General features: G+C 47.6%; 1 protein-coding gene across 2 annotated transcripts in view; it reads left to right on the top strand.

Annotated features, from left to right (window-relative positions):
* The first annotated feature begins 24,171 nt into the window (after positions 1 to 24,171).
* The window catches only part of CDKN1A (cyclin dependent kinase inhibitor 1A), a 7,907-nt gene continuing 5,045 nt past the window's right edge, over positions 24,172 to 27,033 (top strand). Inside the window, exon 1 of one of the 2 annotated variants that reach the window (XM_007467274.1) lies at positions 24,172 to 24,217. The gene's annotated coding sequence lies outside the window, so the exon portion shown is untranslated. Of the gene's footprint in view, positions 24,218 to 24,991; positions 25,062 to 27,033 lie in introns of those variants that run through there. The other variant, XM_007467273.1, reaches the window with a different exon arrangement.

The following is a 27,033-nucleotide window of genomic DNA, read 5'->3' on the forward strand; positions in this document are numbered from 1 at the left end:
TCAGAGAACCCTTAGGCCCTTAAAATGTCTCAGTTGGCAAACATTTATGAAGCCCTGACTGCTAGGTTTGGTGCTGGGAGAGTATAGCTTTCTAGGTGAGTATGTTTCATGCACAGATGTAAGGAGAGTCCTTAAGGAGGTCTGAGCAGAAGCCTGGCAAGATCAGGCCTTGTAGGTAGTGACCAACTCTGCCACTGGACAAAATTAGGCCTGTCCAAGGGTTGAACCCTCACTGGTCCTCACCTGCCTTGCCATAGTGAGCACGTGTCCACTCATAATCTTCTTGGAGGAAGGACACTGTTAGTGATTACAAGGCAAATTGCCCAAGAAAGGTTTTGGTCATTCAAACTCAGAGACCTGGTTTCTGATTCTGGTCCTATTAACCAGCTATGGGACCTTGGACAAGTAATCCTACCTTTATGAGCCTCATCTCTTCATCTGTAAAATGGGGAGAATCATAATAATTATGAATAATACCTGCCCTGACTACCTCCCACAGTTTCTGTGAGGATCAGGTGACAGACACAGTGTATATAAAAAGCACTTTAAAAGTATAAAGGATTTCAGCTGATGAATGGATAAACAAAACGTAGTACATCGATACAATGGAATACTATTTAATCTTTAAAAGGAAAGAAGTACTGATACATGACAACATGGATAAAACTTGAAAACATTTTGCTAACTGAAAGAAGCCAGAGGCCACATATTGTATGATTCCACTTACGTGAAATATCCAGAATAGGCAAATCCATAAAGATAGAAAGCAGATTAGTGGTTGCCAGTGGCTGGCGGGGGAGGGATAAACGGAGAGTGACCAACAGGTACAGGGTTTCCTTTTGAGGTGAGGAAATGTTCAGGAACTAGATAGTGGCAATGGTTGCAAAATATTGTGAGTGTACTAAATGCCAATGAGGTGCATACTTTAAATGGTTAAAATGATAAATTTTATAAGTATTTTACCACAATTTTTTAAAACTTAAAAACAGTATAAATGATGATTCAATTCTGAGTTTATTATGATTATTATTTCCACAATTAATAATCAAAAGCATTAGATGTTTAGAATTTCAGGGTTCTTCATCTATACTAGGGCAGTGTGAGAAGTAACTAGCAAAAGGAAAAAAGAAAAAAAAGGAAATCCCTTACAGAAAGTGGGCAGAGTCCCAGGGATATGAACCCTTGGCCCAGGAGAAGTGTGATCATTGGAGAAACCCAGAATGCCAAGGCCAGGGAAGCACGCTCTCAAAACCATCTGGGTGGGCTTATCCTTTAATTTGGTGGCTATATGGTTCCTTTGGGAAGATTTAATCTCCAGCCTCTTGCCCCCAAACCGTCTCCCAGCCAGCCTAGAAGAGTGTTCTCTGGTTCTTGCCCTGAAGGCAAAGGGCAGCTTCCTGGACCCAAAGGGGCCCTAACCAGGCTTAGCTCCTGAATGACCCTAGACCCATAAGGTTTCAGAGCTGGAGAGACTCCTGGATGAAGAATTCTTGATAACAATGGTGGGATTTTTTTTTTTTTTTTTTAAACAGCCAGAAGGAAATCTTGGCAAGATTAGTAGACTTCCCCATGCTGTTGACACCACAGAAAGTGACCACATAAGGGCACTGATGATGCTGGGCATCCATGATATCCTGGAGCATGTCTACACGGCACTGTGGCTGTAGAATCTGCACCAGGGACTCTTGGAGAGCTTGCTTTACAGTGGAAGTCACCGTGCTGAACGTCCCCATCACCTTGCCTTCCAGCTTGTTGGCCACAGATTCAGAGTTGCACTGCAGTGTCTGCTGCCACGTTCTTAGCGATGAGATGGTCATGCATCTTGTCCAGCAGATATTCCATGTCTTCACGACTCAAGCTCTTCTAAACCTCAAGGCCCTTCAGCATCCCAAACATGCCACCCAGAGTCCCCTTGGTAGCACTAGGTTTGGTGGAGTTTTGAGCAGCCCCTTCGTCATCTGAGCTGCTGCAGTCTAGATCCTGAAGCTGCCTCCTAGACCCAGTCCCTCGAATCAAGCTGATGTCCTTGGGCGGGGCCACCTCGAGCGCTCCATTGGTGGTGAGAGTGCAATAGTCCAGGACTTCCCTGTTAGCAGTGCCACCCAGTGCCCAACATCCGGGGCACTTTTTTGCCCTTCTCCTTGGGAGCATCTGACTTACTGGACTTTCCGGACTTCTCCATACCCCTCCCATGCTTCTGAATGAACTCTTCTCACTTCCTGCGGATCAGTTCCTCTTTGGAAAGTTCTATCCCGTTCTCAGGCCCCACTGGGAGACCTGACTGTTCCGCAGGGACTGCTTTGCTGGTAGCCAAAGGGCCATCAGAACCTTCTTTCTTGGCCCCCTTTCTTTTTTTTTTTTTTTTGCTGTTGTTTTTTCCCAAGGCTTTTCAGCCTGTGACTCTTTTTTCTTTTTTTGAATTTTATTTTATTTACTTTTTTATACAGCAGGTTCTTATTAGTTATCCATTTTATACATGTTAGTGTATATATGTCAATCCTAATCTCCTAATTCATCAAACAATGGTGTGACATTTTGATGACAGGACACTCAGATGTACAAAGAAGACATTTTTTTTCCCCATTTCCTGAGACTGATTTAATCTGTCTCATGAATCCACACCTCAAGGAGTGGGAACTGAGAAGGGAAGGGACAACTTGCCAATTAGGCATCTTGGTCTGCTTCCATTTCAACTGCATCTAACAGATAAATATTCAGTCACCTCATTAAAAGGACCATTTCTCCCTTCCCTCCCCCTATGTACCTTAGGGAAGGGTCAGTTCTCAGTCTTGCAACCTACTGCCCCCCCCATCCCTCTCCTTCTCCTTCTCACAATGCACCAGGGCTTGAGGGGCGGGCATACCCTCTCTGCCAGGATTTCCTAAACTTCCCGGACAAGAGTAACTGGGCACTGGCTTAAAATGTCCCTTCAGAGGCTTCCATCCTGGACAGTCTCATCAAGTAATTTGGGGTGTGATCCAGGAATCTGAGTTTAGTTCTCTCCCGGGAAGTTAGAGAAATACTGCTCTGTGCCATATACTGAGTTCTTTCTAGCCTGGCTTACAGTAACCTCCTTAATGGTCAAGTCCTCCAAGCTCACTTAAGGGAGTGGGAGCTTAAAACATTTATAAAATCATTTCTTTCTCCCCATAGCCTGTCTTTCAAGATTATTGCCTTACAAGGAGGCCCCCACCACCACCAACAAAGGGAAACTTGTTAATTGAAGGACAGCAATGCCTTTGTTGTACAAATTTGTATCTGCTCCTCTTCTGATGTTCCAGAAACCTGTTGATTCTGACCTGGGGAGCCCCAGGGGTCAATATGATTAATGGAGCTATGCTTTCAAAAATATATTTTAAGATCCCCATTCACTAACAACAATATCTAACATTCATCAAAAACTTACTATGTACAAGGCATTGTGTTGCATGCACTCACGTACTATCTTCTTCAGTCTTCAGAGCAACCTTACACTGTAACTGTACCCACTTTACAGATAAAGAAACTGAGGTGTATAGGGGTTAAACACCACTAATATTGGAAGAGACAGGATGTGAACTGATGTTTGGGTAATTTTAAGGGTTCTTTTAATCACAAAGATACTCCTTCCCTACTTGAGTTTGAGGCCTCTTGGAAACTGTCTGGTCCAGCCTTCCTATTTTATAGGTGTGGAGATCCAGGATGCAAGAGGGAAAGTGACTTGCCCAAGGACACAGAGCTAGTCAGCAGCAAGGCTGGGAATGGACCCCAGGCCTGGAACTCCTGATCCAGTGCTCCACCCCTCAGCCTCTGTGCCTCGGTGCTGGCATTCGACATGCAACACATGACATTTAGTAACTGCTGCTGTACAGAGTGCTGAACTGCCTGAGGACAGTGAGAGTCTTCACGGGACTGAGATCTGCCTGATGGTTTCATAATTTCACTAGGTTCTTAAAATGAGAGGGGCCCATCCAAGAACTTCAATGCTGTTACACTGTAAATTTCTATTCACTGATTTCTAACATGCACATTTCTTGGTATGTCTCCAAACCATCTACAGTCTCTGTTCTGCAGATTTTTAGGAATCTGGTGATTTTTAGAAAAGGTGTAGCTGGTGGCCCCATCAGGGCAGACCTGGACCCATAAAGGCTTGTTTCACCTTTGCAAGGTGCAAAGCCCTGAGGCAGGGAACTCCTTTGAGGCTGTGAGTAACTGGGGTGAGAAACCTTTTGACCTCTAGCCACAGGATCTTTGTCCCAGCACATTTCACAACCTGGAAAGGGAGCTCTGACTCCCAAGTGGAGGAAGCAAGGGAGTTCATGTTTAGTGAGTGGCTGCGATGAGGCCTGTGTTAAGTATTTAATTCCCACCTTCACCCTGCAATATTATCCTCATTTTACAGAAGAAGAAATCAAAGCTCAGAGAGGGTAATTTGCCTGAGGTCTCACAGCTTTTAGATCAATTGACCTAGAATTTGAACTCAGAGTCTGCTGGACTCTGGAGACTGTAGGACACCATGGAGCCGTCAAGGGTGAAATGCCACCTGCAAGTGTTACCAAGGCCTGTAGGTCTCACCATCTGCTGCCAGACATGGTTCTTGTTCATTCTCCCTCATTCCTGATGCTTCCCTGGGCTGCCAGTTCCTGATTATGTGCTACTCTTATCTGGTCATGCTTGTGCCCATCTTAGCTTTCATTTTCTGTCCAGGAGTTAACAGCCTTAATGAGAAGGTGTTCTAGAGAGGTCAATCACTACATGCACACCCACACTCTTTCTGGGGTACTCCTTAACTCAAAATTGCACCTGTCTGCCCTGGGATGGACACCTGAGCAAGGTCAGTTCAGGTGTAATTAGCCCAGATGCTTGTGCTTTGTGGGGTCTTATTTAACAAAGAGGAGCTGTTTTAATCAGATGTTTTCTCAAGAAATGGAAACTGGGTACTGAATCAGTAGCAGCACTTGAATAATAAAGATTGAGATTAGAAAGGGGACTAGGAAGTGGGAAAAGATGTGACGACCCACTTCTGAAATGATGAATAACTAAGACTGTGTAGTGAGAAAAGAATATAGTATATGTGCAGAGAGTGGTAGAAAAGCTGCAAATACATATATTATATATATTTGTATATATATTATATATCTATATTTGTATATATAGTATATATTTGTATATATATTATTTATACATATATTTTACACATCCAAAAATAGCTGCAGTTCCCATGAGGCCATGCTGTGTAGCAGTTCCTGTTCTTGGATTCCCATAATCCTGTGTCCTTTCATTAAACCCCCCTTTCCTGAGGTAAATTGAATGGGTTTCTTCCCTTCCTTGAAACCAAAGAAGTTTTGTCTAGAGCAGGAGGAAACTTGAAATAATTTATAAGGTTTGAACTTCCTTACAATTGACAAAGGACACCTTTGGGTTAAGAGGTCTCAGAGGGCTCCAACCAACAAGTCACACAGAACAACTTTTAAGCAGTGAGTAAAAAGTAGTCACGTAGTTTTCCAGTTATCTATTGCTATGAATGATACCACCCAAACTTAGAGGCTTAAAACAACCATCACTCTTTTGCTCATTAAATCCGTAACTTGGGCAGGCTCAACAGGGACAGCTTGGACAGCTTGTTTCTGCTCCGCCTGGCCTCAGCCGGGGTGGCTCAAAGGCTTGAGCTGGACTCACCTGAAGGCTCGCTCACTTATGCACTCACTCATCCACAAGGTAGATTAGTGCTGGCTGCTGAATGGGGCCTCAGCTGGGGCTCTGTCAGACACCTACCCAGGGCCTCTCCATGTGGTTTCTCCCCTTCCTTGTGGCATAGTGATTAGGTTCCAAGAATAAGCATTCCCAGAGGTGGAAGCTGTATCATCTTTTATGACCTTGGAAGTCACATAACATTATGGACACACTCAGATTCAAGAGAAGAAAGCATACATGATGTCAACATTACATTGTAAGGAGAACATGCAGGAAGGGGTATATTGTGGTGCCCATTTTCAGAAAATATAATCTGTCACATATAGCTAATGAGCTATAGACATTAGGAGGATGGAAAAGACCCTGACCTATGTTCAGACAAATGCACATTAAATCACTAACAGATTAAGAGCTTCAGTAAAATTGCTGCTGCAGTGAAACAGAATTATAAAAAGCAGAGAGAAGTATAAAGTACAGCATGTGGGAACATTTAATGCAGGTGCAAACAGCCTAGTAGACCTCAGTAACCCCTGGGAGTCTCGCTATCTAAGAGCACACTAATGTTGAACCTGAACTGTCTGTTAAGAAGGGAGGGATGGGGTGATATACTTTGGAACAACTTACATCAGAAATCATTAAAATAATGTTTTGGTTTTTAAATGGATAACTTCAAAACAGATTAACTTTCTTTTGTGATGACAGATAAATAACACTATAGTATCCTATAATTATTTTATGTTTTACTTTTCAATAAGAAAGAGCAACCTACCTTATAGTTCTCTTGGAGATATTCCATTATCTCCTAGCCTCTAATGCTGTGCCAGATAAGTCTGCTGTTACTCTTAGCTCCTTTGTAGGTCATCTGTTTTACTTCCCTGGTTGCATTTAAGATAGGATTGTTTTCTTTGTCTTTGGTATACTGTATTTACTCTTACATATATGTCTACCTGTGGGATTAAAGAAAAATTCTGCTCAGAGTTCAATATTATTCTTTATTCTGATGATACATGTTGCATAATAAAGAATTTGGTCTTTTTCCTAGGTTCTGGGGAGGGAGCTTCTGAATCCTTCCTGATTTTCCTCAGTGATAGGGGTGTCTATGTTAACCATGGTGGTAGGGCCCTCAGACCACACCTGAGTTTATGTTAATGAGTGACTCAGGATTGGGGCTGGTCACAAGAGAAAGACCAATAATGTTATTAGAGGGTTGGGGATTTGAGCCATGTGATATCATTTCAACTTCCTCCTGGTAGAGAAGATGGGCTGGAGATTGAGTTCAGTCAATCATGCGTATATAATGAAATCCCAATAAAAACTCTGGACACTCGAAGCTTGGGTGAGCCTCCTGGTTGGTGAATGTATCGGTGTCCTGGGAAGATGACACATCCAGATTCCACAGAGAAGGGGCAGGGAAGGTCCATGTTTGGTATCCTCCCAGACCTCATCCTATATGTCTCTTTATTTGGCTGACTCTGAGTTGTATCCTTTATAATAAAACCATAATCATAAAGTATAGCACTTTCCTAAGTTCTATAAATAATCCTAGCAAATTATGGAACCTGAGGGGGTCATGGGAACCCTGAATTTGCAGCCGATTGGTCACAAGTGAGCATGGCCTGGGGACCCTTGAGCTTGCAGCTGGTGTAGGTAGAGTAGGAAGTCTTACTGGGGACTGTGCCCTTAACCTGCAGAGGCTGCACTAACTCTGGGTTACTGCCAGAACTGCACTGCAGTACTGCACACATCTTTCTTCACTCTGGAAAGATTTCAGTGTTAGACACATGTGCTCAGCAAATACTACACTGGGTTACTGAAAAACCGGTAATGACTCCCCATTACCTGTTGTTCCAAGAGGAGCAAACTGGGGTTCCTCTTCCTGACATCAAAGACATGCCATTAACTATAGGAGAAATAATGTCATACCTTTGATATAGAAATAAAACAGTATGAAATAGAGGCAGTGTGGTAGATGGCATTACTGTTCCTTTAGTGTACACTACTGGTGCTCGGTCCAAATTTTCTCAGATCTCTTTTCAGTTTCTGTTCCCTTTCCTGATTTCTGGGTGATTTTGTTTCCAAGAGCCATGCACCTGTGATTCTTTTTGAAGGGTTGGTCCAGGGCTGCTGGAACTGCTTCACCCATATTCAGAAAGCCAGAAATATCCTTAGAACAGTCCTTAACCAATGACTGACAGCTGTGGAAATATGAAAGCCCAGCTCCCTTGCCTTGAGCTGGGATGAACTCTGAGGTATAATTTGTACCCAGAACCCCCTCTGGATAAGGCTCAGACCAGGACTTGGCCTGAAATTATACCCTTACTTAGCTTTGTCTCCTTTCCTGTCCTACTCCTCCACTCCTTTTCCAGATTCTCCCAGAACACTTCCTTAATAGATCACTTAACCCACAAATCCTTGAATCAGGGTCTGCTTCTGGGAACATAACCTAAAACAGTTCCCTGTTATTCACTACCCAGCAGGTTGCCATGTGACTTGCAGTGTCTGGGGAGAGGGGGAATCTATTTCTCAACCCTCCTTGAGTCAAGCTTGGCCACGTGATGTGCTTTGACCAATGGAATGTGATGAGAAGTATGTCACACATTACTTGAATCTTAAGAATCATCACATGGTACTAGAATTATTTTTTTCTCTGGGGGAAAGGCCAAGATAGGAGCTGCTCCTTCAGCCTGGGTTCCAGAATAAGATGTGTGAAGCAGAACCATATTTGACGCATAGCTAACATATAATGTGAGCAAGAATAAACCTTTATTATTGTAAGACACTGAAATTTGTGGGTTATTACTGCAGTATAACCTAACGTATGTAATACAGGCAGTGTAGTTAAGAGCATGTGTCCTTGAGTTAAAGCCAAACTGAGGTCAAAGCCAAACTCTACCACTTACTATCTGTATAACCTTGGCCAACTTATTCAGCCTCTCCAAGCCTCAGTTCCTCCATTTGTAAAATGGAGATAGCAATGACATCTACCTCATAAGGTTGTTGTGGGGATTAAATGAGTTAACACATATAAAGTACTTCAAACAGTACTGATAAATGCTTGACTAATATTAACTAAAGTGAACTACAACTATGAACCATGATAGCACATCCCCCAGTTTTCAGTGTTTTCTCCCACAACCGCTGAGCTTGTTGGTTGCCTCCCCAGCATCCATTCCACTCTTCCCTCAGTCTCAATTTCTGTTTGGGGATCTATGTGGTTCTGAACTGATTTCACTGTGGCTTCACTTGGCCTAAGATAAATCAAACAACTAATAGTGTCCTGGTAAACTGGATCCCAGGAGGGTAAGGAGGGAAGCCAATTTTCATGGTATAAATTCTCCCTCCATGGCCAATTTCAAGCTACCAATGGTTTAACAAATGACTTGCAAAAATTCTGGAATATTTAACAGTCACGTGGAGAGCCAGTAAAAGCCGGCCCCAGCACACCATATGCCACCCCTCTAGCCTTAATACATAAGCGCAAGCTCCTCCAATCAGTGAGAATCTCAGGACATCTTCAACTCTAATCAAACATAATTCCCCTGAATTTTGCAAAATATAAAAGAGCTTTCCAAAGTGTATTAGGTTGAACATATGAAATCGCCAACATTAGTTTTGATCTACATAGAAGGCAATTTCATATGATTCAGCCTAAGGGATCAAATACACAGGAAAATATGGCAGAAGAAAGAAAGAGGAAGGAATGAAGCAAGATGGAAGGCGAAGGAAGGAGAGGAGGAGGAGTTAGATGCCACCAGAAGCAGATCTGAAGAACGACCATGTGGAGCTTAAAAAGAGACGGTAATCCTTCACTCCACGACGGGTATTAAATATAATTTTGGACAACCAGCTTCATTATTCGATTACACACCCTCTGGGAAGTATCATTACACCATACAAGCTTATCTAACATCTTCATTCTTTCAACCTTGTTTTCATAGCACTGAACCGTGATTCCCTCCCTTTCCATCAAGGGCGAGAAACTCAGAAAGGTCTGAGTAGAGATTTTTGGCAAGCACCTTTCGACAGGTTTTGGGGGAAACTCGGTCACGCTATTTGGGGAATTCCATTTCCCGTGGCCTTTTCCCTCGTCATAAATTCACTGCAGCAAGCTGGGGAGTTAGGGGCCCCAGCCGGGCGGACTCCTACACCTCTCGGAGCCTGAGGTAACTCACCTGTGCGGGGCGGTGGGGGGGGGATTAGAAGGCCCCTCAGGGGCTAGCCGTGAGGATTAAACGATAAAATACACTTGCGAGGCACGGCACTCGACAGGAGCCATTAAGTAGGACAATTTAAAAACCGAGCGGCTCTTACAGAGCGCAGCAAGGGAGGAAAAAGACGCCGCCACTGACCAAGCCTCTGCCCAAGCCTCTGCCTCAGCCGCTTCCCGGCGGCCTCCGCGGTGGGCGTGGCCCCGCTTCCCAGAATGGCCCGCAGGCGGGTCCCTGGACAAGAGCTCCGGCGCCAGCGCATTGAGGCAGCGGCGCCCTAGCACCTGCCCTATAGCGGAGGAGTCCACAGTGCTTGTGCTCTCCAGCCACCTCCTACAGCCCATCCCATAGGAGCAGCATCTACACGTGGACACCGCACAGCCGGCATGCATACACTAGCCCACACCTCCGCACACAACCACACCCTCTGCTTTTGGCCCACACAAGGCACACACCTCCCCAGCGGAGCAGAGCCCAAGCGGCACGGCGCTGGGAGCATATGCAGAACGCAACGCAGTGCATCTGCACACAGACGGCACGTCTCAACCTCCACACGGAGTGCAGAGCTCCCAACATACATCCAGCCTTCGCTCTGCTTACCAAAGACATGCGTGCATCCCATGACACACCAAAAACATAGTACACACAACACATAGCGTACCACTTACACATGCGCAGACTACAAACACCATGTATTTTGAGTTGTACACACCCCCACATAGAGGTCGACTTCACACACAACACACCACAACGCACTGGACCCCCTCACCCACATGACATGCATACATTACACACTACACCAGACACAAAATATACACTTAAACCCCTGCTGTAAAGAACACGCATTTATCGTCCACATGCTTATATTACCCATACCACACTAAATACGGCATGCTGTAGAAGCCCTGCGCATCCTACAGACACATGCATATATCACATCCTTACACACTCAGCAACATATTCCCAACACAAAAAACCCCAATGTATCAACAGACCCATGCTACACCCACTGTGCACAAACATGAATAATCACACGTACCCACACCTCAGCACGCTGGACATGTGTATATGCCACACCAGACAAAAATCACACCCACACCTGACCCACTGAACCCCCAGGTGCACCTGTGGTGCCCAGCCATCTCTGTGTACTTGAGACTTGTCTGATTTTAACATTGAAAGTCCTAAGTCCCAGGAAACGCTTCCATTTGGGGGAATCCAGAATGGTAGTCACCCCACACACTGTTCAAATGAATCAGCCCTGGACCCTCAGTTAATACCAGTGATAAAAGCAAGCTGCTCTGGGGGCAAAGAGATAGGGGGCCGGAGTGGCCCAGAGCTAAGGAGACCCTCAGGAGTGGCTCCCATCCACATCCACCACCACCCTTTGTCTATAGAAAGAGTGCAGCTAGGGAGGAAATGCCCTAAAAAACAAAGTTACTATCAGCACCTTCCAAAAAAAGGCAAGAGGCAGAGTCCTAACCACACCTAACTTTGGGGTTTTACCCTTGGCAAAGCACTTTTACTGAACTTACCTCATTAGATCCTTACAAAAACCTGTGAGGTAGGTAGCGTAGGTGCTATTATGACAATGATGCTGAAAAGCACAGGCACCTGCTTGAGGTCACACAATACAGGTCAGGCAGAGCAAGTTTGGAAGAAGTCCCATCTCCCTGTTCACCCCACCCAGGCTTCCCCCTTCCTGCGGGCTGTCTGCACAGTCCTCCCTCCCCCCATCCTGGCTGATACACAGCGGCTAGAATCAAGAAGACACCTGTCTTGAGCCACTGCCTTCAAAAGTCTTTCATTCCCTCCCATTAGGGCAAGGTGCCCCGGCTGCCCCACCCTCAGGGTGGATTAGGCCTCTGCCTCCCTGCTGGGGTTTAAAGTACATCAAAAGAGATCCTTGCATCAAAATAGCTCTCATAGGCCCTGTCTAGTAGCTTGAAATCACACCAGGAGAGACCCCTTTTAGGTAAAGGCATTGTACCTTGATGGCCCTTGCTCAAAATGCATCTGTATCCCTGGGAGAGACTTCCACGCTACAGCCTCAGCACCTTAGCTGGCATTGTCTCCTCTGTCACTCAGTGCGTTGCAACAGACATTGCCTAATGCCGGCTTGCCGATGGAACTGGATTGTCTCTAGCAAGTCCTGTGGGAATGGGGCACAGGATGACAAAAGTTTGATCGTGGCTGAGGGAGGGTGTAAGAAGGGTGCAGAGTGACCTGGAGAGGGGAAAACAGGATAGTAGACGTACGGGATGCTGAAAAGGATGGGGACACACCCTTGGCAGGAGTGGAGGAGGAGACCCTGAGTCTAAGAAGGAAGGCAAAGGGAATGACATGAGCTTTCTAGAGATAACAGGAAGTAGAAGAGGGCCGAGTGTATAGGGTGGGTATATATGGGGGTGGAGTGATTGGTGGGAGAGGGCTGTTTATGAGGAGGCCCATGGGGAGGGGGCTGTTTGTGGGGGACATTCTGGTTCATTGCTGGTGGCACCCTGAGCAGGTCACTTGAACATTCACAAATTATTCCTCTGTGGAAGTTGCAGAAGAAAATGTAAAGATGTGGGAAAATGTTTGTGATGTATTGATAAGTGAGAAAAAAGGAGGTTACAAGACAGGACATACAGTGGGATCCCTATTTTGTAACACTGGCTGGAAAGACACCAAAATGTTAGCTCTAGTTATCTCTGCTGTGGTGAGAATGACTTGCATTTCTTCTTGGAGCCTTTCTGTATTTTCCAGATTTTCTACAATAAACTTGAAATGTGATTTTTGTGCGTTATCAGGAAGGGTTATTTTAGAGAAAGGTTCATTGACTATTTTTTGAGTTCTTATTAAATTCTGCAGTGCTGGCACCACACATGATGCAGAGAAAAGTATGCCACGGCCATTGCTCTCAGATTACCTTTAAATCCAGTCATGGCACAGGGGTACAGTTCAGTGCACAAGAATGTGGCCACTGGAACCAGGCTGCCTGGGTTCAAGTCCCTCTTTTGCAGCCTCCTAGCTGTGTGACCTAGGCAAGTGGCTTGACCTTTCTGTGTTTTGGTTGCCTCATCTGTAAAATGGGGATAATAATAGCACCTGTAAGGATCAGTTGAGCTGATACATGTGACCACTTAGAGGAGCAGCTGGCACAGGGTAATCACGACCTAAGTGTTAGCTGTTATTGTTATTAGTGGTTAAAAGATTTACCTCTGGAGTCAGCCTGCCTGGGTTCAAATCCTTGTTCTGTCCCTGTCTGGCTTGGGCAAATGATTTAATCTCTATCTCTACTTCAGTTTCCTAATTTTTTTTTTTTTTTTTTTTTTTTGCGGTACGCGGGCCTCTCACTGTTGTGGCCTCTCCCGTTGCAGAGCACAGGCTCCGGATGCGCAGGCTCAGTGGCCGTGGCTCACGGGCCCAGCCGCTCCGTGGCATGTGGGATCTTCCTGGACCGGGGCACAAACCCGTGTCCCCTGCATCGGCAGGCGGTCTCTCAACCACTGCGCCACCAGGGAAGTTCCCAGTTTCCTAATCTTTAAAATGGGGATGAAAGTAATGGTGTCTCATTCATAGAGCTGTTATGAAAACTCACCAAGTGACTATGGACAAAGTACTTAGAACAGTACCTGGCACATAGGAAGCGCTCAATAAGTGTGAGCCTCCTTAATACTAATTATTACTATTATGACCATTATTATTAATACTGGGGGAGGCAGGGATTAGAGCACCATCAACCAGAGCACCCTCTGTACAGCCAGTGGGGTGGGGGTGGGGCCCCAGCACGCGTGAGACAGGCTGATCCAGGCCCTGCAAGATGGTTCCATCCACTCTCTCTTGCCTCTCCTGTGTTGTCCTCTAGCCCAGGTTATTCTGGTCCTTTAAGTTTTAAAACTGTAGCCCCAGGTGCCACTCCTTGCACATACACTACCACCTTCCTGATCCTTGTTTAGCTAGCTACACACAGCGTGGATTTATGGTGAGCTAATGAAGGCAGGCTTGCAGGACTTTCATTTGCATGGGAAGTGCTCTGGCAATACTGTATTTATAATTGTGTCTTCTTTTTCTTATAGAGGACTTCTATCATCGCATAAACTTAAGCGCCACCTGGATCCTCCCTTGGTTTTAGGAAGGGGGTTCCTAACTCAGACTTCCAAGTCCCCATCTGCTGAAAATCTAACCCCTTTCTTTAACTGGGCCTGGTCACAGAGACCTATCTGGGTAGGACTTTTACCTATGTGAGCCTGTTCTCCTTTGTTATTGGTGCATAGTATTTTGTGTCTCCTTTTGCAGGCATAGCCTCTACCCATCACCATTTAGACTGGTAATATCATGAATGAATTAATGAACAAACGAACAAGTGAGTGAGTGAGTGAATCTGGTTCTGTTTTGCTCTCAAGGAAAACCAGCAGAAAAATGGCTTAGTTCTGGGGTGGAGCAAAGCCCTTGGCAGACAGGACAAACTGGAAGGCCTTTTGAATCTATGTGGAACAAGAAGCCCCTGAAATCTCAGGGTGGTTGGCAGCTTAGGAACATGATTACAAGTCTAGTTGGGAAAATGTTTTAAATCTGGAGACTTAAACAGAAGCTGAAATTGATGAATGGTAACAGGTCAGGGAGAAAGGAGCCCTATCGTACCTGTGTTCTTTATTGAGAGCTTGTGTTCTTACATTTAAGATTTACTAATACTGCTCTGCTGGCCCACTTTATTAAAGATTTTTGTTTGTATTAAAAAATGAGTGAAATTGACAAGAGAGGAAGCCTGCTTGTCTCAATGTTGGGCATGAAACTCCCAGTATCTTTCTGGCCTTCTGGACTGTATTTGAGGGGACTTTTCCAGGCTGTACTCAGAACCTCCCAATTTATCCCATACAAGACATTTCTTTTTTTTTGGTACGCAGGCCCCTCACTGTTGTGGCCTCTCCCGTTGCGGAGCACAGGCTCCAGACACGCAGGCTCAGCGGCCATGGCTCATGGGCCCAGCCGCTCCGCAGTATGTGGGATCCTCCCGGACCGGGGCACGAACCCGTGTCCCCTGCATTGGCAGGCGGACTCTCAACCACTGTGCCACCAGGGAAGCCCAAGACATTTCTTCATACTCTTCGTGATTGTTTTGTGTACCCCAGCTTTACCTCTGTGACTGTTAGCTCTGGGAAGGTGGGGACTTCCATGTCGCATCCCTGACAAACACTCACAGCTGAAGAGTTGGGATGTTAAACAGGTGTGAAGGTTTTGTGTCAACTTGGTGCCCAGTTGTTTGGTCAAACACCAGTCTAGATGTTGCTGTGAAGGTATTTTTTAGATGTGATTAACATTTACGTCAATAGACACTGAGTAAGGCTGATTAACATAATTTGGTTTGATTAGCATAATGTGATTGAGCCTCATCCAATCAGTTGAAGGCTTAAGAGAAAAGACTGATGTCCATCTTCTCACTCCCACCACCACCAGGAAGAAGGATTCTGCCTCTAGACTGCCTTCAGACTCAAGACTGCAACATCAGTTCCTGCTGGCCCGCCTGCCTTACACAGATTACGCTTGCCAGCCTGCACGATCAAGTGAGCCAATTCCTTACAATAAATTTCTGTCCCTCTGTCTCTCTCTCTCTCTCTACATATATACATATGTATATTAGAGAGAGAGGAACAGAGAGAGAGAGAGAGAGATTGGTTATATTTCTCTGGAGAACCCTAATACAGTAGGTCTGAATGTAAGTTGTCTTCTTCCTTGGTAAACCATTCTTAATGTGAATGACTTTGCATGATCTAAGTGGTTGGACAGGTGCAGGAGGTCTGGGAGACCTCATCAGGTCTTCTTGTCTCTCCCTCAACTTCTGAGCAGGCTTGGACTTAAACTTGTAGTCACAAATAAGCATTAGGAATGAAGATCTGACTCCTCCTCTGCTCCCCCCCCAATAGTGTGAATACCTTACACTCCAGACTTAGGGTGACCCATCATCCTGTTTGCCTGCAGTTGAGAGGTTCCTTGGATGTGGAACTTAAAATGTTAACACTCAGGGCTTCCCTGGTGGCGCAGTGGTTGAGAGTCCGCCTGCCGATGCAGGGGACACGGGTTCGTGACCTGGTCCGGGAGGATCCCACATGCCGCGGAGCAGCTGGGCCCGTGAGCCATGGCCGCTGGGCCTGCGCGTCCGGAGCCTGTGCTCCGCGGCAGGAGAGGCCACAGCAGTGAGAGGCCCATGTATGGGAAAAAAAAAAAAAAAAAAAAAAAGTTAAAACTCAGACCAAGGGTCATCCTATACAGAGCCTAGATTGAGGGAAGATGTTGCAAAATACATGGTACATGCACCTCATTACTTGTCTAAAATTTGAAAAGTTTTGCATTCTGAAACCCATTTGTCCGCACATGTTTTGGATGAAGGACTGTGGATCTGGTTGATCATAGACTATCTCTGGAAGGAGGCACAAGCAGCCAGCCACAGCCTCTGGGAAGGAAATGGAAGGCGGGAGGGCAGGGATAGGAGGGAGTTTTCACTGCATATCATTTTGTATCTTTTGACTGTATTATCTCCTCCAAAAATAAATATAGGAAATTATGGGAAAAGAAAACTCTCTGCTTTTGACTAAACTACAAATAGAATTTTTTTAAATTTTGAAAAAATAAATTACCTTGCTGCTCTTATTGATGCTATCAAAGCAATATTTGTATCTCTGATTCTGCTGATTCCAGCGTATCCTGTTCTCAGAGCTGCTTGTCTGTTGAGCCCTGATTTGGGAGTCAAGAGACTTGTTTTTCATTTTCTGAGCTGAGTGCTGGGTAGGTCTTTCCTGGAGCAGCAGGTGGACCCTTGCTCTTGCTTCAGCAGCACGCTCCACGGCCCCAGGCCATTTTTTCCCTGGTTGGTAGTTATTATTATTTTGAAAAACCAAGAACAATCATGCAAAGCAAGTAGAAACAGGCTGGGTCAGCTGAAAATGCCCACATGCTCCCGCCTTGGGTCTCCCGTGATATAATTAGCTGGTTTTATCCAGCGGTGAGTGGGAGGCTTGCACCGGGCAAGGCCAGAGGATGATGCAACAAAAGGCAAGCCCGGGCAAGGCCGAGCCTGAGCTGTGCTGGCCAAAGATGCTGATGTGTTACACTGGGGCGGGTGGGGTGGGGGGGGGGGAGGCGTGAGGCGTTGGAATAGGAGGGGTGGTTCAGAGCTGCAGGGGTGCAGGCGACCCAACTGCCCAGAAGGTAAAGCTGGCCTGCGCACTAGCCTGGAGCTCCCACCCCACCTGCCCCTTCTCCCTTCCCCCATTCCCATTTAGTGACAGAATCTATTCTTGGTTCTCTCATTCTCAACCAGATGGAACGGTCTGCTGAGAACTTCTAGAGGTAAGAAAGGGGGCCCTGTGTATGGACAGACTAAATCAGGGTTCCCAAAGCCGTGAGGCTGGAGGGTGGGGAGGTTTCAGTTATTGGGGAGATTTTTCAAAATACCTGTATACTTGTGTAGCTGGTTGGCTCACACAATTTTAATTCAATAGGTCCAGATGGGGCCAGAAATTGGAATAGGTTTTTAATTGTGTTAATTATTATTTTAAATGGAGTTAACTATTAAAATATATTACAAGGAATAAGCCTACCTTGCACCCAGAGTTGTACATAGCACAACTCCAGGGGGCGCTGTCCACACAGACTCAGATGGTGCTAATGGTGCCCACGGAGGTAGGTGACACAGGAGACCTGCTTCCCTTCCCAGAGGCAACCACTGTCATTGTTTCTTGTGTCTTCTTCTAGAGAGAGTCTGTGTATTTGTAGGACCTGAACATTTTTCAAAAGGGGGTTCCCTTTCTCCCATTCCCTGTGTTGAGAATTCCTGAGCTGGAGGGAAAATGGTCTAAAGGATGGAGTTCAGGCATCTGCAAAGTGACAAAGGAGGATTGGGCCTTCCCTGAAGTCTCACCACAGCAGGCTCCCTCCCCCAACCAGGTCCAGGCTGGATCTCACACAGCCCAACAAGAACCTGTCAGGGTCTCTGTACCTGCATTTCAGACAATAAAAGGCTTTTTCTTAGTAATCCCCCTAGGCCCCCAGGAGGTTTTCAGATGGATTTGCTGAGTAGGGGATTTTCCTGCATTTCAGTCCAGTGACTTCTCAGCAGACTTTGATGTTGACTAGTCAAAACAAAACAAACCTATGTACCAGAAGGGGGAAATTGGGTCCTGCTGTGTGACTTTAGACAAGTCACACTGTCTCTTTGTGTCCTGGTTTCCTCCTCTGGGAACTGGGGAGCATCATGTCTACCTCGTTTTTTTTTTCAACCTCTCAGCAAAGGTTGTAAGATCATGGATATGAAAGTACCCGTTTTATAGATGAAGATATTGAGGTCCAAGGTCATGCAGCTCAGAGGTCATGCACTGTTCTTCTTGTGGCCAGGTCCGGAAACTCGGCAGGAAAAAACTCTCTTGTGGGAAGAGGGGGAAGAGGAAGGGGTTCTCATCTGCCTCGCTCCTCTGCTGTGGCAGAGATGGCTAGCAGCTCATCACACATCTGTGCCCCCATCCGGGGACTACACAGACCCTTGATCTAAGTGGGACCACATGACAAGTTCTTACCAATGGAATGTAGGTGGGAAATGATGCGTGTTACTTCTGAACCAGGTGTGAAGAAATGCTTATGCCTTCTTGATGTTCTTTCTCTTTCCTCCAGCTGGAAGCAGAGATCCTGATGCCCTAGGGCATGGTGGAGCCACAGGATGGAAAGGGCCTGAGTCCCTGAATTATCACATGGAGATCAGCTACTTGCCAACCAGAACACCTCAATCGTATTCATATGTGAGTGAGAAATAAACTTCTATTGGGTTGTCACTGTAATTTGAGAGTTTATTTATTACAATGGCTAGTGTCATTCTAACACACACTCCCACTTTTCTTCCTAAGTCCAGCACTGAGCTGCTCACCTGTACCCAAAAGGAGACATCGGTAATCATTCCTCACAGCAGGTGCAGGGTTGTTAAAAACCACTGAGGGTGGGGAGAAGGAGGCATAATCTCTCTTTAGCTCTGAACTTCGGGCCACCAGCATTTGGGGATTGGGTTTGCAGCTGTTGCATTCCACAGTGGCTCTGGTGGCATCTTGACTATGTGTGACACTCAATGCCACCCTAGGGGAGCAAAGATAAGGACAAGCAGCTGATAGGAGGGGGTGCAGAGAGGGTGGGGCCACAGCCAGAGCCCTGACTCTGCCCTGACTCTGCCTGTGTCATCTCAGCCAAAGCCAGCACCTCTTGGGGCCTCCATTCCACCATCTGTAACATGAGTCTAAAACACCCATCCAGGATGGAGAGGGAGGGAGGGGGGTGGGGATGGTGAGTAGTCAGATAATGGATCTGAAATCCTGAAATGACTTTCTAAGACTCCACACTGCTATGCAATCAGAGGATCCAAACCCAAGACCCTCAGAACTTTGATGGGCCTTTTTCTTGGGAGGGGCTTAAAAATAATTTGTTAGGAAAGAAAAAAGTGAAAGAATGCATAATTCCTACTTTTTGGGAATCATTCAGAAGGCTGTTCTGAGCTAAAGATCCTGGGAGAGGGATGTCTTGGGCACTTTGAAGGCTGGCTCAGAGGACTGAACTCAGTGTCTATGGGCAGTTCCTCTTGTCACCAAATGTCTACCCACAGGTGTCCAGTATATCTGAAATTCCACCATTAGTGCTTCATTCCTTTGGATTCCTTTTTATTCTTCCACAAAAATGCAAGCAATGATAATCCCAAACATGTGTGCAGTGCTTTAGACTTTTCCCAGTAATCCTGAAAGACACAGACAGGTCCAAACACCAAGTGCAGGTGCTTCACCAATCATTTTTCTTCTGACAGGAAGATTGTGGGGTAATTCTACTACTAGGTGTATGTCCAAGAGAAACTCTTGCATGTGTGACCCAAAGACATGGATAAGAATAATTAGGACTTCCCTGGCAGTCCAGTGGTTAAGACTTCGCCTTCCAATGCAGGGGGTGTGGGTTCGATCCCTGGTTGGGGAGCTGGGATCCCACATGCCTTGTGGCCAAAAACCCAAAACATAAAACAGAAGCAGTGTAGTAACAAATTCAATAAATACTTTAAAAAAATGGTCCAAAAGCAGAAACTAACACACCATTGTAAAGCAATTCTACTCCAATAAAGATGTTAAAAAAAAAAATGGTCCACATCAAAAAAATCTTAAAACAAATAATTATAGCAGCCCTATACATAATAACAGAAAACTGGAAATAACCAAAGTGCCCATTTACAAGAGAAGGGAATCACTGGATGTTAAATAACAGTGAAAATGATTGAGCCCTGTTTTAATTATGTATTGCTGCGTAACAGGCCATGTTAAAACATAGTGGCGGGACTTCCCTGGCGGTCCAGTGGTTAAGATTTCGCCTTCCAGTGTAGGGGGTGCGGGTTCGATCCCTGGTTGGGGAGCTGGGATCCCACATGTCTTGTGGCCAAAAAACCAAAAAACGTAAAACAGAAGCAATATTGTAACAAAATTCAATAAAGACTTAAAAAAAACATAATGGCAACCACGATCATTTATTTGCTCACAATTCTACAATTTAGGAAGGGGCTCATTGGGGATGGCTTGTCTCTACTCCATGTGGCTTCAACTGGGGAGGATTAACTGAGGGTGAAATATCAACTTTTAAAATGGTGCTTTCATGTGGTTGGCATGTTGATGCTGGCGGTCAGCTAGGAGATCACCTGGAGCTATTGTGCGTGGGGGAGTAGCCTTGGCTATCTTGTATGTGGCCTCCACATGACTTCTCTCAGCATGGTGGTCTCAGAGTAAACAAACTTCTCACGTGGTGTCTCAAGTTCCTCAAGAATGCAAAAGCAGAAGTTGCTAGACCTTATTAAGGGTTAGACCTAGAACACGCACAGAATTACCCATTCTATTGGCTAAAAGAGTCGTAAGCCAGACAGATTCAAGGGGAGGCAACGTCAAAAGAGTGCAAATGCCCAGAGCCATACTTCATTGGGTGCCACAGACTTGCACAAACCACAGTCACCGATAGCCATATGGATAAATCTTAGGCAGGTTATGCTGCAGGAACAAAGAAGCTTCACATTTCACTGACTTCATATAACAAAAGACTATTTCTTTCTCACATACAAGTTGGTGGGGTGCTTGGCTCCACACAGCCACTCAGGAACTTAGGCTGAGGGAGGATCTGCCATAGTGAGGTGGCACCATCTGGGACATGAGACCTCACTTTTGCCACAGCCAGGGAGGACAGAAAGGCTGGAGAATTTCACTTGACCTCAGCTCTAAGGAGGAAAATGTCACTTATGTTCACATTTCATTGGCTAGAACCAGTCACATTACCCAGTCTAAACTACAAGGAGGGGCTGGGAAATGTAGGAGAGCACGTAGAAAAATGGAAGAGCATTACTGTCTTGGTCACATGTGATAAAACTATTGAAAACAAAAGAAAGTTCAACATAAAATAGTGTACACCGCAAGATAGTGTTTATTTTGGGGTAGGGGAGGAAAGGTCAGCATAGGAGAGGAAATCACAGGAAAGTATCAATGATTTGTAATGTTCTAATTCTTGGGTTGAGCAGTGAGTGTTAATTATATTATTTTTTAATGAATAAATGAGTAAACAGATGAATGAATAAATAAAAGAGAGGGCTGAGAAGCAGTGGCACTGAAGCCTAACCTCAGAGTGCAGGCCAAAAATGGCTCTTCCATAAATATTCACTGAGATTAGGCTGAGGCTGCTAGGCCTTGAAGGTACAAAGATGAATAAAATATGGGCTCATCCTCTCTAGGTTCCCATCTCAGAGGATGCAGTAGGCACATGAACCAGGCAAGCCAGTAAAGCACAGTGGAGTGTATTGCATACCAGGGGCTCTGGGAGCCAGAGGAAGCCCTGAGAAAGCCTTGCTCCAAGGGGTCATATAGGTCGGGTCATGAAGGATTAGTAGGAGTTCAATGGGTGGAGAAAGGAGTGGAGGTGGGGCATATTGGTCAGGAACATTCATTCCAAGAAGAGGGAACAATATGTGCAAAGGCACAGAGAGCCCTTCACTCCTCAGGTGGCCTGTGTTCACAACTTTCCCTCACCACCTTCTAGTCCCTAAATGATATGATCAACGCATTCACACTGTGCTGTGCCACCCAGAACCCTCTGCAGGATCCAGGCACTCATTTGCCGCGCTGATTTCTATGTGCCAGGCACTATGCTAAGCATTTTGCCTATATGATCTTATTTAATGAAGAACAGAACTTAGTACTATAGAAATGAACTTCTAATGGTGAAATTTCAGGCTTAGACAAGGTGAAATTGCTAGCTCAGGGAAGCTGGAAGTATTTGGCACAAATTCTGTCACAAATTCCCTACCTCACTGTATGGTCAATTCTGATCTTTGTACTGGCTGGGTAAAACCCCCAGAAGGTCGGGGGGTGGAGTTGGGGGAGCTCCCAATCTCATTCTTCCTCTAAAAAAAAGCAAGCGGGACTTCTGCTCAATAATATAATAATGTCTCTGTTCTGCCACTTCTCTGGGGGTCTCACTTCTTGGGAGCCTGTGTGGAAGTGAATTCCACTGAAAGCTGACAGCCCCTGTTAGGGACTCCCCAGGCCTTTTCTGAGAAGACAGTGACATTGTTCCCAGCACTTCCCCCTGCTTCCTGGGCAGCTCCTGTGGCTACCATTGAGCCTTCCTCACATCCTCCTTCAGGCTAGGGCTTCTATCTTTCTTTTTCTTCATCATGTCCCTCCTGGATGGGGGCTGACCTGGATCCTCCGGTCTCTCAGTCTGAGTCTCCCTACATCCCTAAGCTGCCTGCTTCCTTGGGAGCAGGCCCGGGCAGCAGGCTGTGGTCCTGACTAGCATTCAGGCCTTCAGGAACATGTCCTAACATGTTGAGCCCTGGCATAGAAGAAGCTGGTGGCTGTTTCGTCCTTGGGGCCTCCTGCTTTCAGAGAAGAGGGGGGTGGTAGGAGACAGGAGACCCCCAGAGACCCTAGGGAGACCGTGGTCTGAGTTCCTCTGAACAGAATATGTGATTTGCAGCAGATCCCTTGGGACTGGCCTGGGATCTAGTGTGTGTGTGTGTGTGTGTGTGTGTGTGTGTGTGTGTGTGTGTGTTTTGGGAGTTAGATCTTGCATGTGGCTTCTAACAACCTGTTTCTTTGCTTCTTCAGGGCAGAAGTCCTCCTTTAAGAGCATACCTGGATACACATTCAAGTGTATGGTTGGAAACTTTTTTTTTTAAGTGCTGAACAGTACTAGACACTCAGTAGGTGCTTAATAAATATTTGTTGAATTCTGTTGTGGTGGTGGTGGTGAGCTAGAAGTTATAAAAAAAATTCACTTCCCAACAAAAACAACAAAAAGAATTATTTCATTGTGAAGCTCAGGACCACAAAACTTTAAATAATTCAATACAAGCCTTCATTAAATTTTTTTCCCAAAGTAAACAGACAGACAATGTCAAGTCTATTTGAAATGTCTGAAAGCCAAGGGGATTCAAGGCAGTTGGAGGATATGCCCGTCTTCTGCTGGACATTTGACAACCCAGCCTTTGGGTGGTGTGGGTACGGGTGTGTTGGACGTGGGGAGGGTGGTACTGGGGGAGAAGGGGGCTGGTCCTGGGGTCTTGGCCTTCTTGAGGTCCTTCTGAAGTCCTGGCCTGATTCCAAAATTAGGTAGGCAAGGGGGTCTGGTAATGTGCCCTCCCACCCCTACCCAGGCTCTTGTCCCAGCAGTAGAGGAGAAGGAGGCCTGTCTTCCCTGAGGTCAGCTGCATTAGAGGAAATAGACTGGGCATGTCTGGGCAGAGATTTCCAGACACTGAACAGCCCTAGATGTCAGTAATTGTAGCTGTTCCAAGCCTGGATTCTATTTCTTAGTAGATTTCTGTTCAGATTAACACTCTGTTCTCTGCAGTTTTTTAAAAGGAGAAACTGCAAATGTTTTAGGTGAAGGAATGAAGCAAAGGTGGGGTGCAAGTGGGGCTAGGGGTGTGGAACAGTGGGGCACCTCACTTGCTTTTGTATCTGTCAGAAGCACCAGTGGACGTTTCCAGAATTGTCTTTCATCAGTATACTGCCTCAGTATACTGCCTCGAAATGAGGGGTGCAGGGCATTTCCCTCCTTCTAGAGCCACTGAAACAGAGAGGGCAACAAGCAGAGAGCTCTGGATGAGAGACAAAAGGCCTACGTTCCAGCCATCGCCATTGATTTGCTGTGTTATGAGTCAGGCCACTGAACTCTGAGCCTCGGTTTCCCAGCAGCGTATGTGGGCTGTGTGGGGACTACACAGGAGCTAACTCACCCACCAAATCTTTCTCCCCTTCCTAGCCATCAAATCTGCTGCAATCACAGAGCTTTCTTCTGCTGAGGTGAGAGGGAGGTGGGTGTAGGGAGTGAGGACGAGGGGGTGGGAAAGTTAGTTCAGTGTCCCATTTCCCCTGGAGACCAGGTTGGCCCTTTCTTAGCAGTGTGCCCAGTCCTCTCTTCCCTGGAGCATTTGACAAATAACTTCTCATCCCTTTAGTTCTGTGGGCCTTGGTTTCCTTATCTGTGAAATAAAGGGAATTGAATCCTTTCTGGCCTCCAAGAATGCTTCATTGGGGTCTCTGGGTGCCTCAGGTAATGGGCAGAGGTGGTGTAGTGAGGGATCCATGGGAATAGAGGTGGTGTAGTGGGGCTTTGCTGGGAATTGCAAAGTGAGGTGTTTTTTTTAAAAAATTATTTAAGGATTTTTATTTATTAATGACACTCCTCATGGTCTATTCAACTGCTTTGGGTAAACCCTTGCCCAGAGTCAGTTGGTGGTGGGCCAGAGAGGGGCCTCCTCGGTCCTGTCCTAACAATGTCGTCCCCTCCGGAGGAGCGGCAACTCACTCCCCAACTGAAAAAAACAGATTTGGAGCTCAGTTCGTGGGGAAATGTGTCAAGCGTACAAACCCAGGCGCGGGTTAGTGGGGAGGAGGGAAGCGCCCTCCTGCAGCACGCGAGGTTGGCCGCAGAGGTTTCCAGAGCGCTGTTGTGAGCGCAGGGGAGCCGCAGTTGTCCTCCCAGATCCCCGGCGCGCTGTGGGCGGAGCGGCCGGTCCCGCCTCCAACGCTTTTATAAGGGGAGCGCAGGCGGCGCCAGCTTAGGTGTGAGCAGCTGCCCGAGTCGGTAGCTGGGCGACGAGGAGCTGGGCGCGGATTCACTGAGACACCGAGACCCTCAGAGGAGGTGAGAGAGCCAAGGCAGGCAAGAGTGAATCCCGGGCTGCGGCTCTGAGGTGAGCCGAGCGTGTCCGCGTGTGTGTCCGTGGGTGTATGTCCGCAGCGGCGTGTGTGTACTGTGTTCACAGGTGAATGGCGTGCGTGGGTCCGTGCTTGGGGCTCGGTTTTGCGCACACCCGAGTCTATACGTGCGCGTGGGACCCGGGCCGGGATGTGTCGGAGATTCCCGGCGGGGAGAGGTAGCACTAATTTCAGAGATCCCCGCCACGCTCCCTCCGCTTGAAGCTCAGCTGGGGCGAGGGACGGCGTGGACCGGACGGAGGGTGAGCTCGCGGCCTCAGGATTGCTGCGCTTGCGGCGTGGGGATGAAGCCCTGTCCGCGGAGGGGTCCGGGAGGGGTGGGGAAAGCCGAGCCGAGCAGGTTCATCTGGGATCCGCTCCCGGGCGGCTCTCGGATCCAATCGGTGCCATCCCGGCCCAGAACCGAGGTCTGGGTCCCCAACGCTGCAGTGTCCGCCAATAGGCTGGGCGCTGAGGTCAGCGCGGGCTGTGTCTCCGGCCCTTGGGAACGTGTCGGGACACGTCCCTTAAGGGCTAGCGAGGAGGTGACTCACGGTGACAAGAAGACCCCAGGGAACGGGGCCGGGTGAGGTCAGATCCCCGCCAGGGCTGGGAGACGGCGGCTCCCCCAGAAGTCCCCTTCCCTGCCTCTCCACGGTCTCTGTCCCCCCATCAGCACAGTGACCTATTTGGCTGGCACAGAGTGTTCCCAGGGAAGCCGGGACACCAGGAGGTCCAGGACCGGGTGTCCGGTCCCCGCCCCGCGGCGCGCCCTCGAGGACCCGGAGCCGCGGCCCGGCGCTGAGTGGGCTTGGGCCAGCCAGTCAGTTAAGGAAGCGCAGAAACCGGACCTACCTCTCTCCCACCGCTGCTGGGAGAACCCCGGCCCAGCCTGCCCTTGGGTCGGACGGACGGATTCAGGGGCGGGGGCCGAGCCCTGCTCTGCGGGGCGGCGGGGCACACAGTCCCCGCCAAGGGAGGAAGCGGGTGAGGGGTCGTGTCTTTGAGGGATGGGGCTGCGGGGTGCGACGCCGCTCCGGACCTCCGTCGCCTGCATTCGGGGGCTCCGGGCGCCCCCAACCTAGTCCAGAATTCCCTCTCCGAGGGCGACACGGCTGAGCAGGAGGGTGAGTCGCCCTTCGGGCGCCGCCGCCCAGCGCGGACCACGGTGCGTCCGCCTTGTCTGCCTTGTCAGGGGCCCCTGGGGGACACGCGCCCTCCCCGTGGGGACGAGAATCTTGGAACTGGTTTGGTACTTTAGGGCGCCCAGGCAGCTCCCTCCTTCCTTCCCTTCCTCCACGTTGCGTTTCGGGGAGGACTTAAGAGCGGTTTTGTTTTTGTTGCTCCCGTCTATTTTTATTTTCCAGGGATCTGACTCATCCCCTGCTTTGGGCGTGGAGATAAGGTGGAGGGACCAGATCTCGGCGCGCCTGTGCTTGCGGTGTGTGTGTGCGCGCGCGCGCGCGTGTGTGTCACAAGAGACGGCGCGAGAGCGCGCGGTTTCCCAACAGTGGCGGGGGTTTTGGAAGCCTAGCTGGTTCAGCGTGACGTGTTCGCGGCTCCCGCTCCCCCTCCCGCTCCCCCTCCCGCTCCCCCTCCTCACCCGGGGGTGACGTGCAGCCGGAGTGGAACCGAAGTTTTGGCGGGCTGGGAGCTCTTTGCAGGAAACTGACTCATCACAACTCCCTGCCGCTGTCCCAGGCTCTGCCCACGCACCTCCCATCCCGCGCGTGATTTCCTGTAGACCAGCGCCCCCTTCTGGCCCCAGCGCTAATAGCAAACACGCCTTCCCGCGGAAGGAGGCTTCACCCGCCTTTGCTTCCCGCCGCTATTCCAGTGCTGATCTGAGGTCTCTCCCCCGCCTCTTAAAAAGAGTACCCTATTGGTTCAGCCGTGTTTACTGAGAGCTTACCATTTAT

This window comes from Lipotes vexillifer, unplaced genomic scaffold, assembly GCF_000442215.2.
Source record: "Lipotes vexillifer unplaced genomic scaffold, Lipotes_vexillifer_v1.1 scaffold528, whole genome shotgun sequence".
In the NCBI taxonomy this organism is placed as follows: domain Eukaryota; kingdom Metazoa; phylum Chordata; class Mammalia; order Artiodactyla; family Lipotidae; genus Lipotes; species Lipotes vexillifer.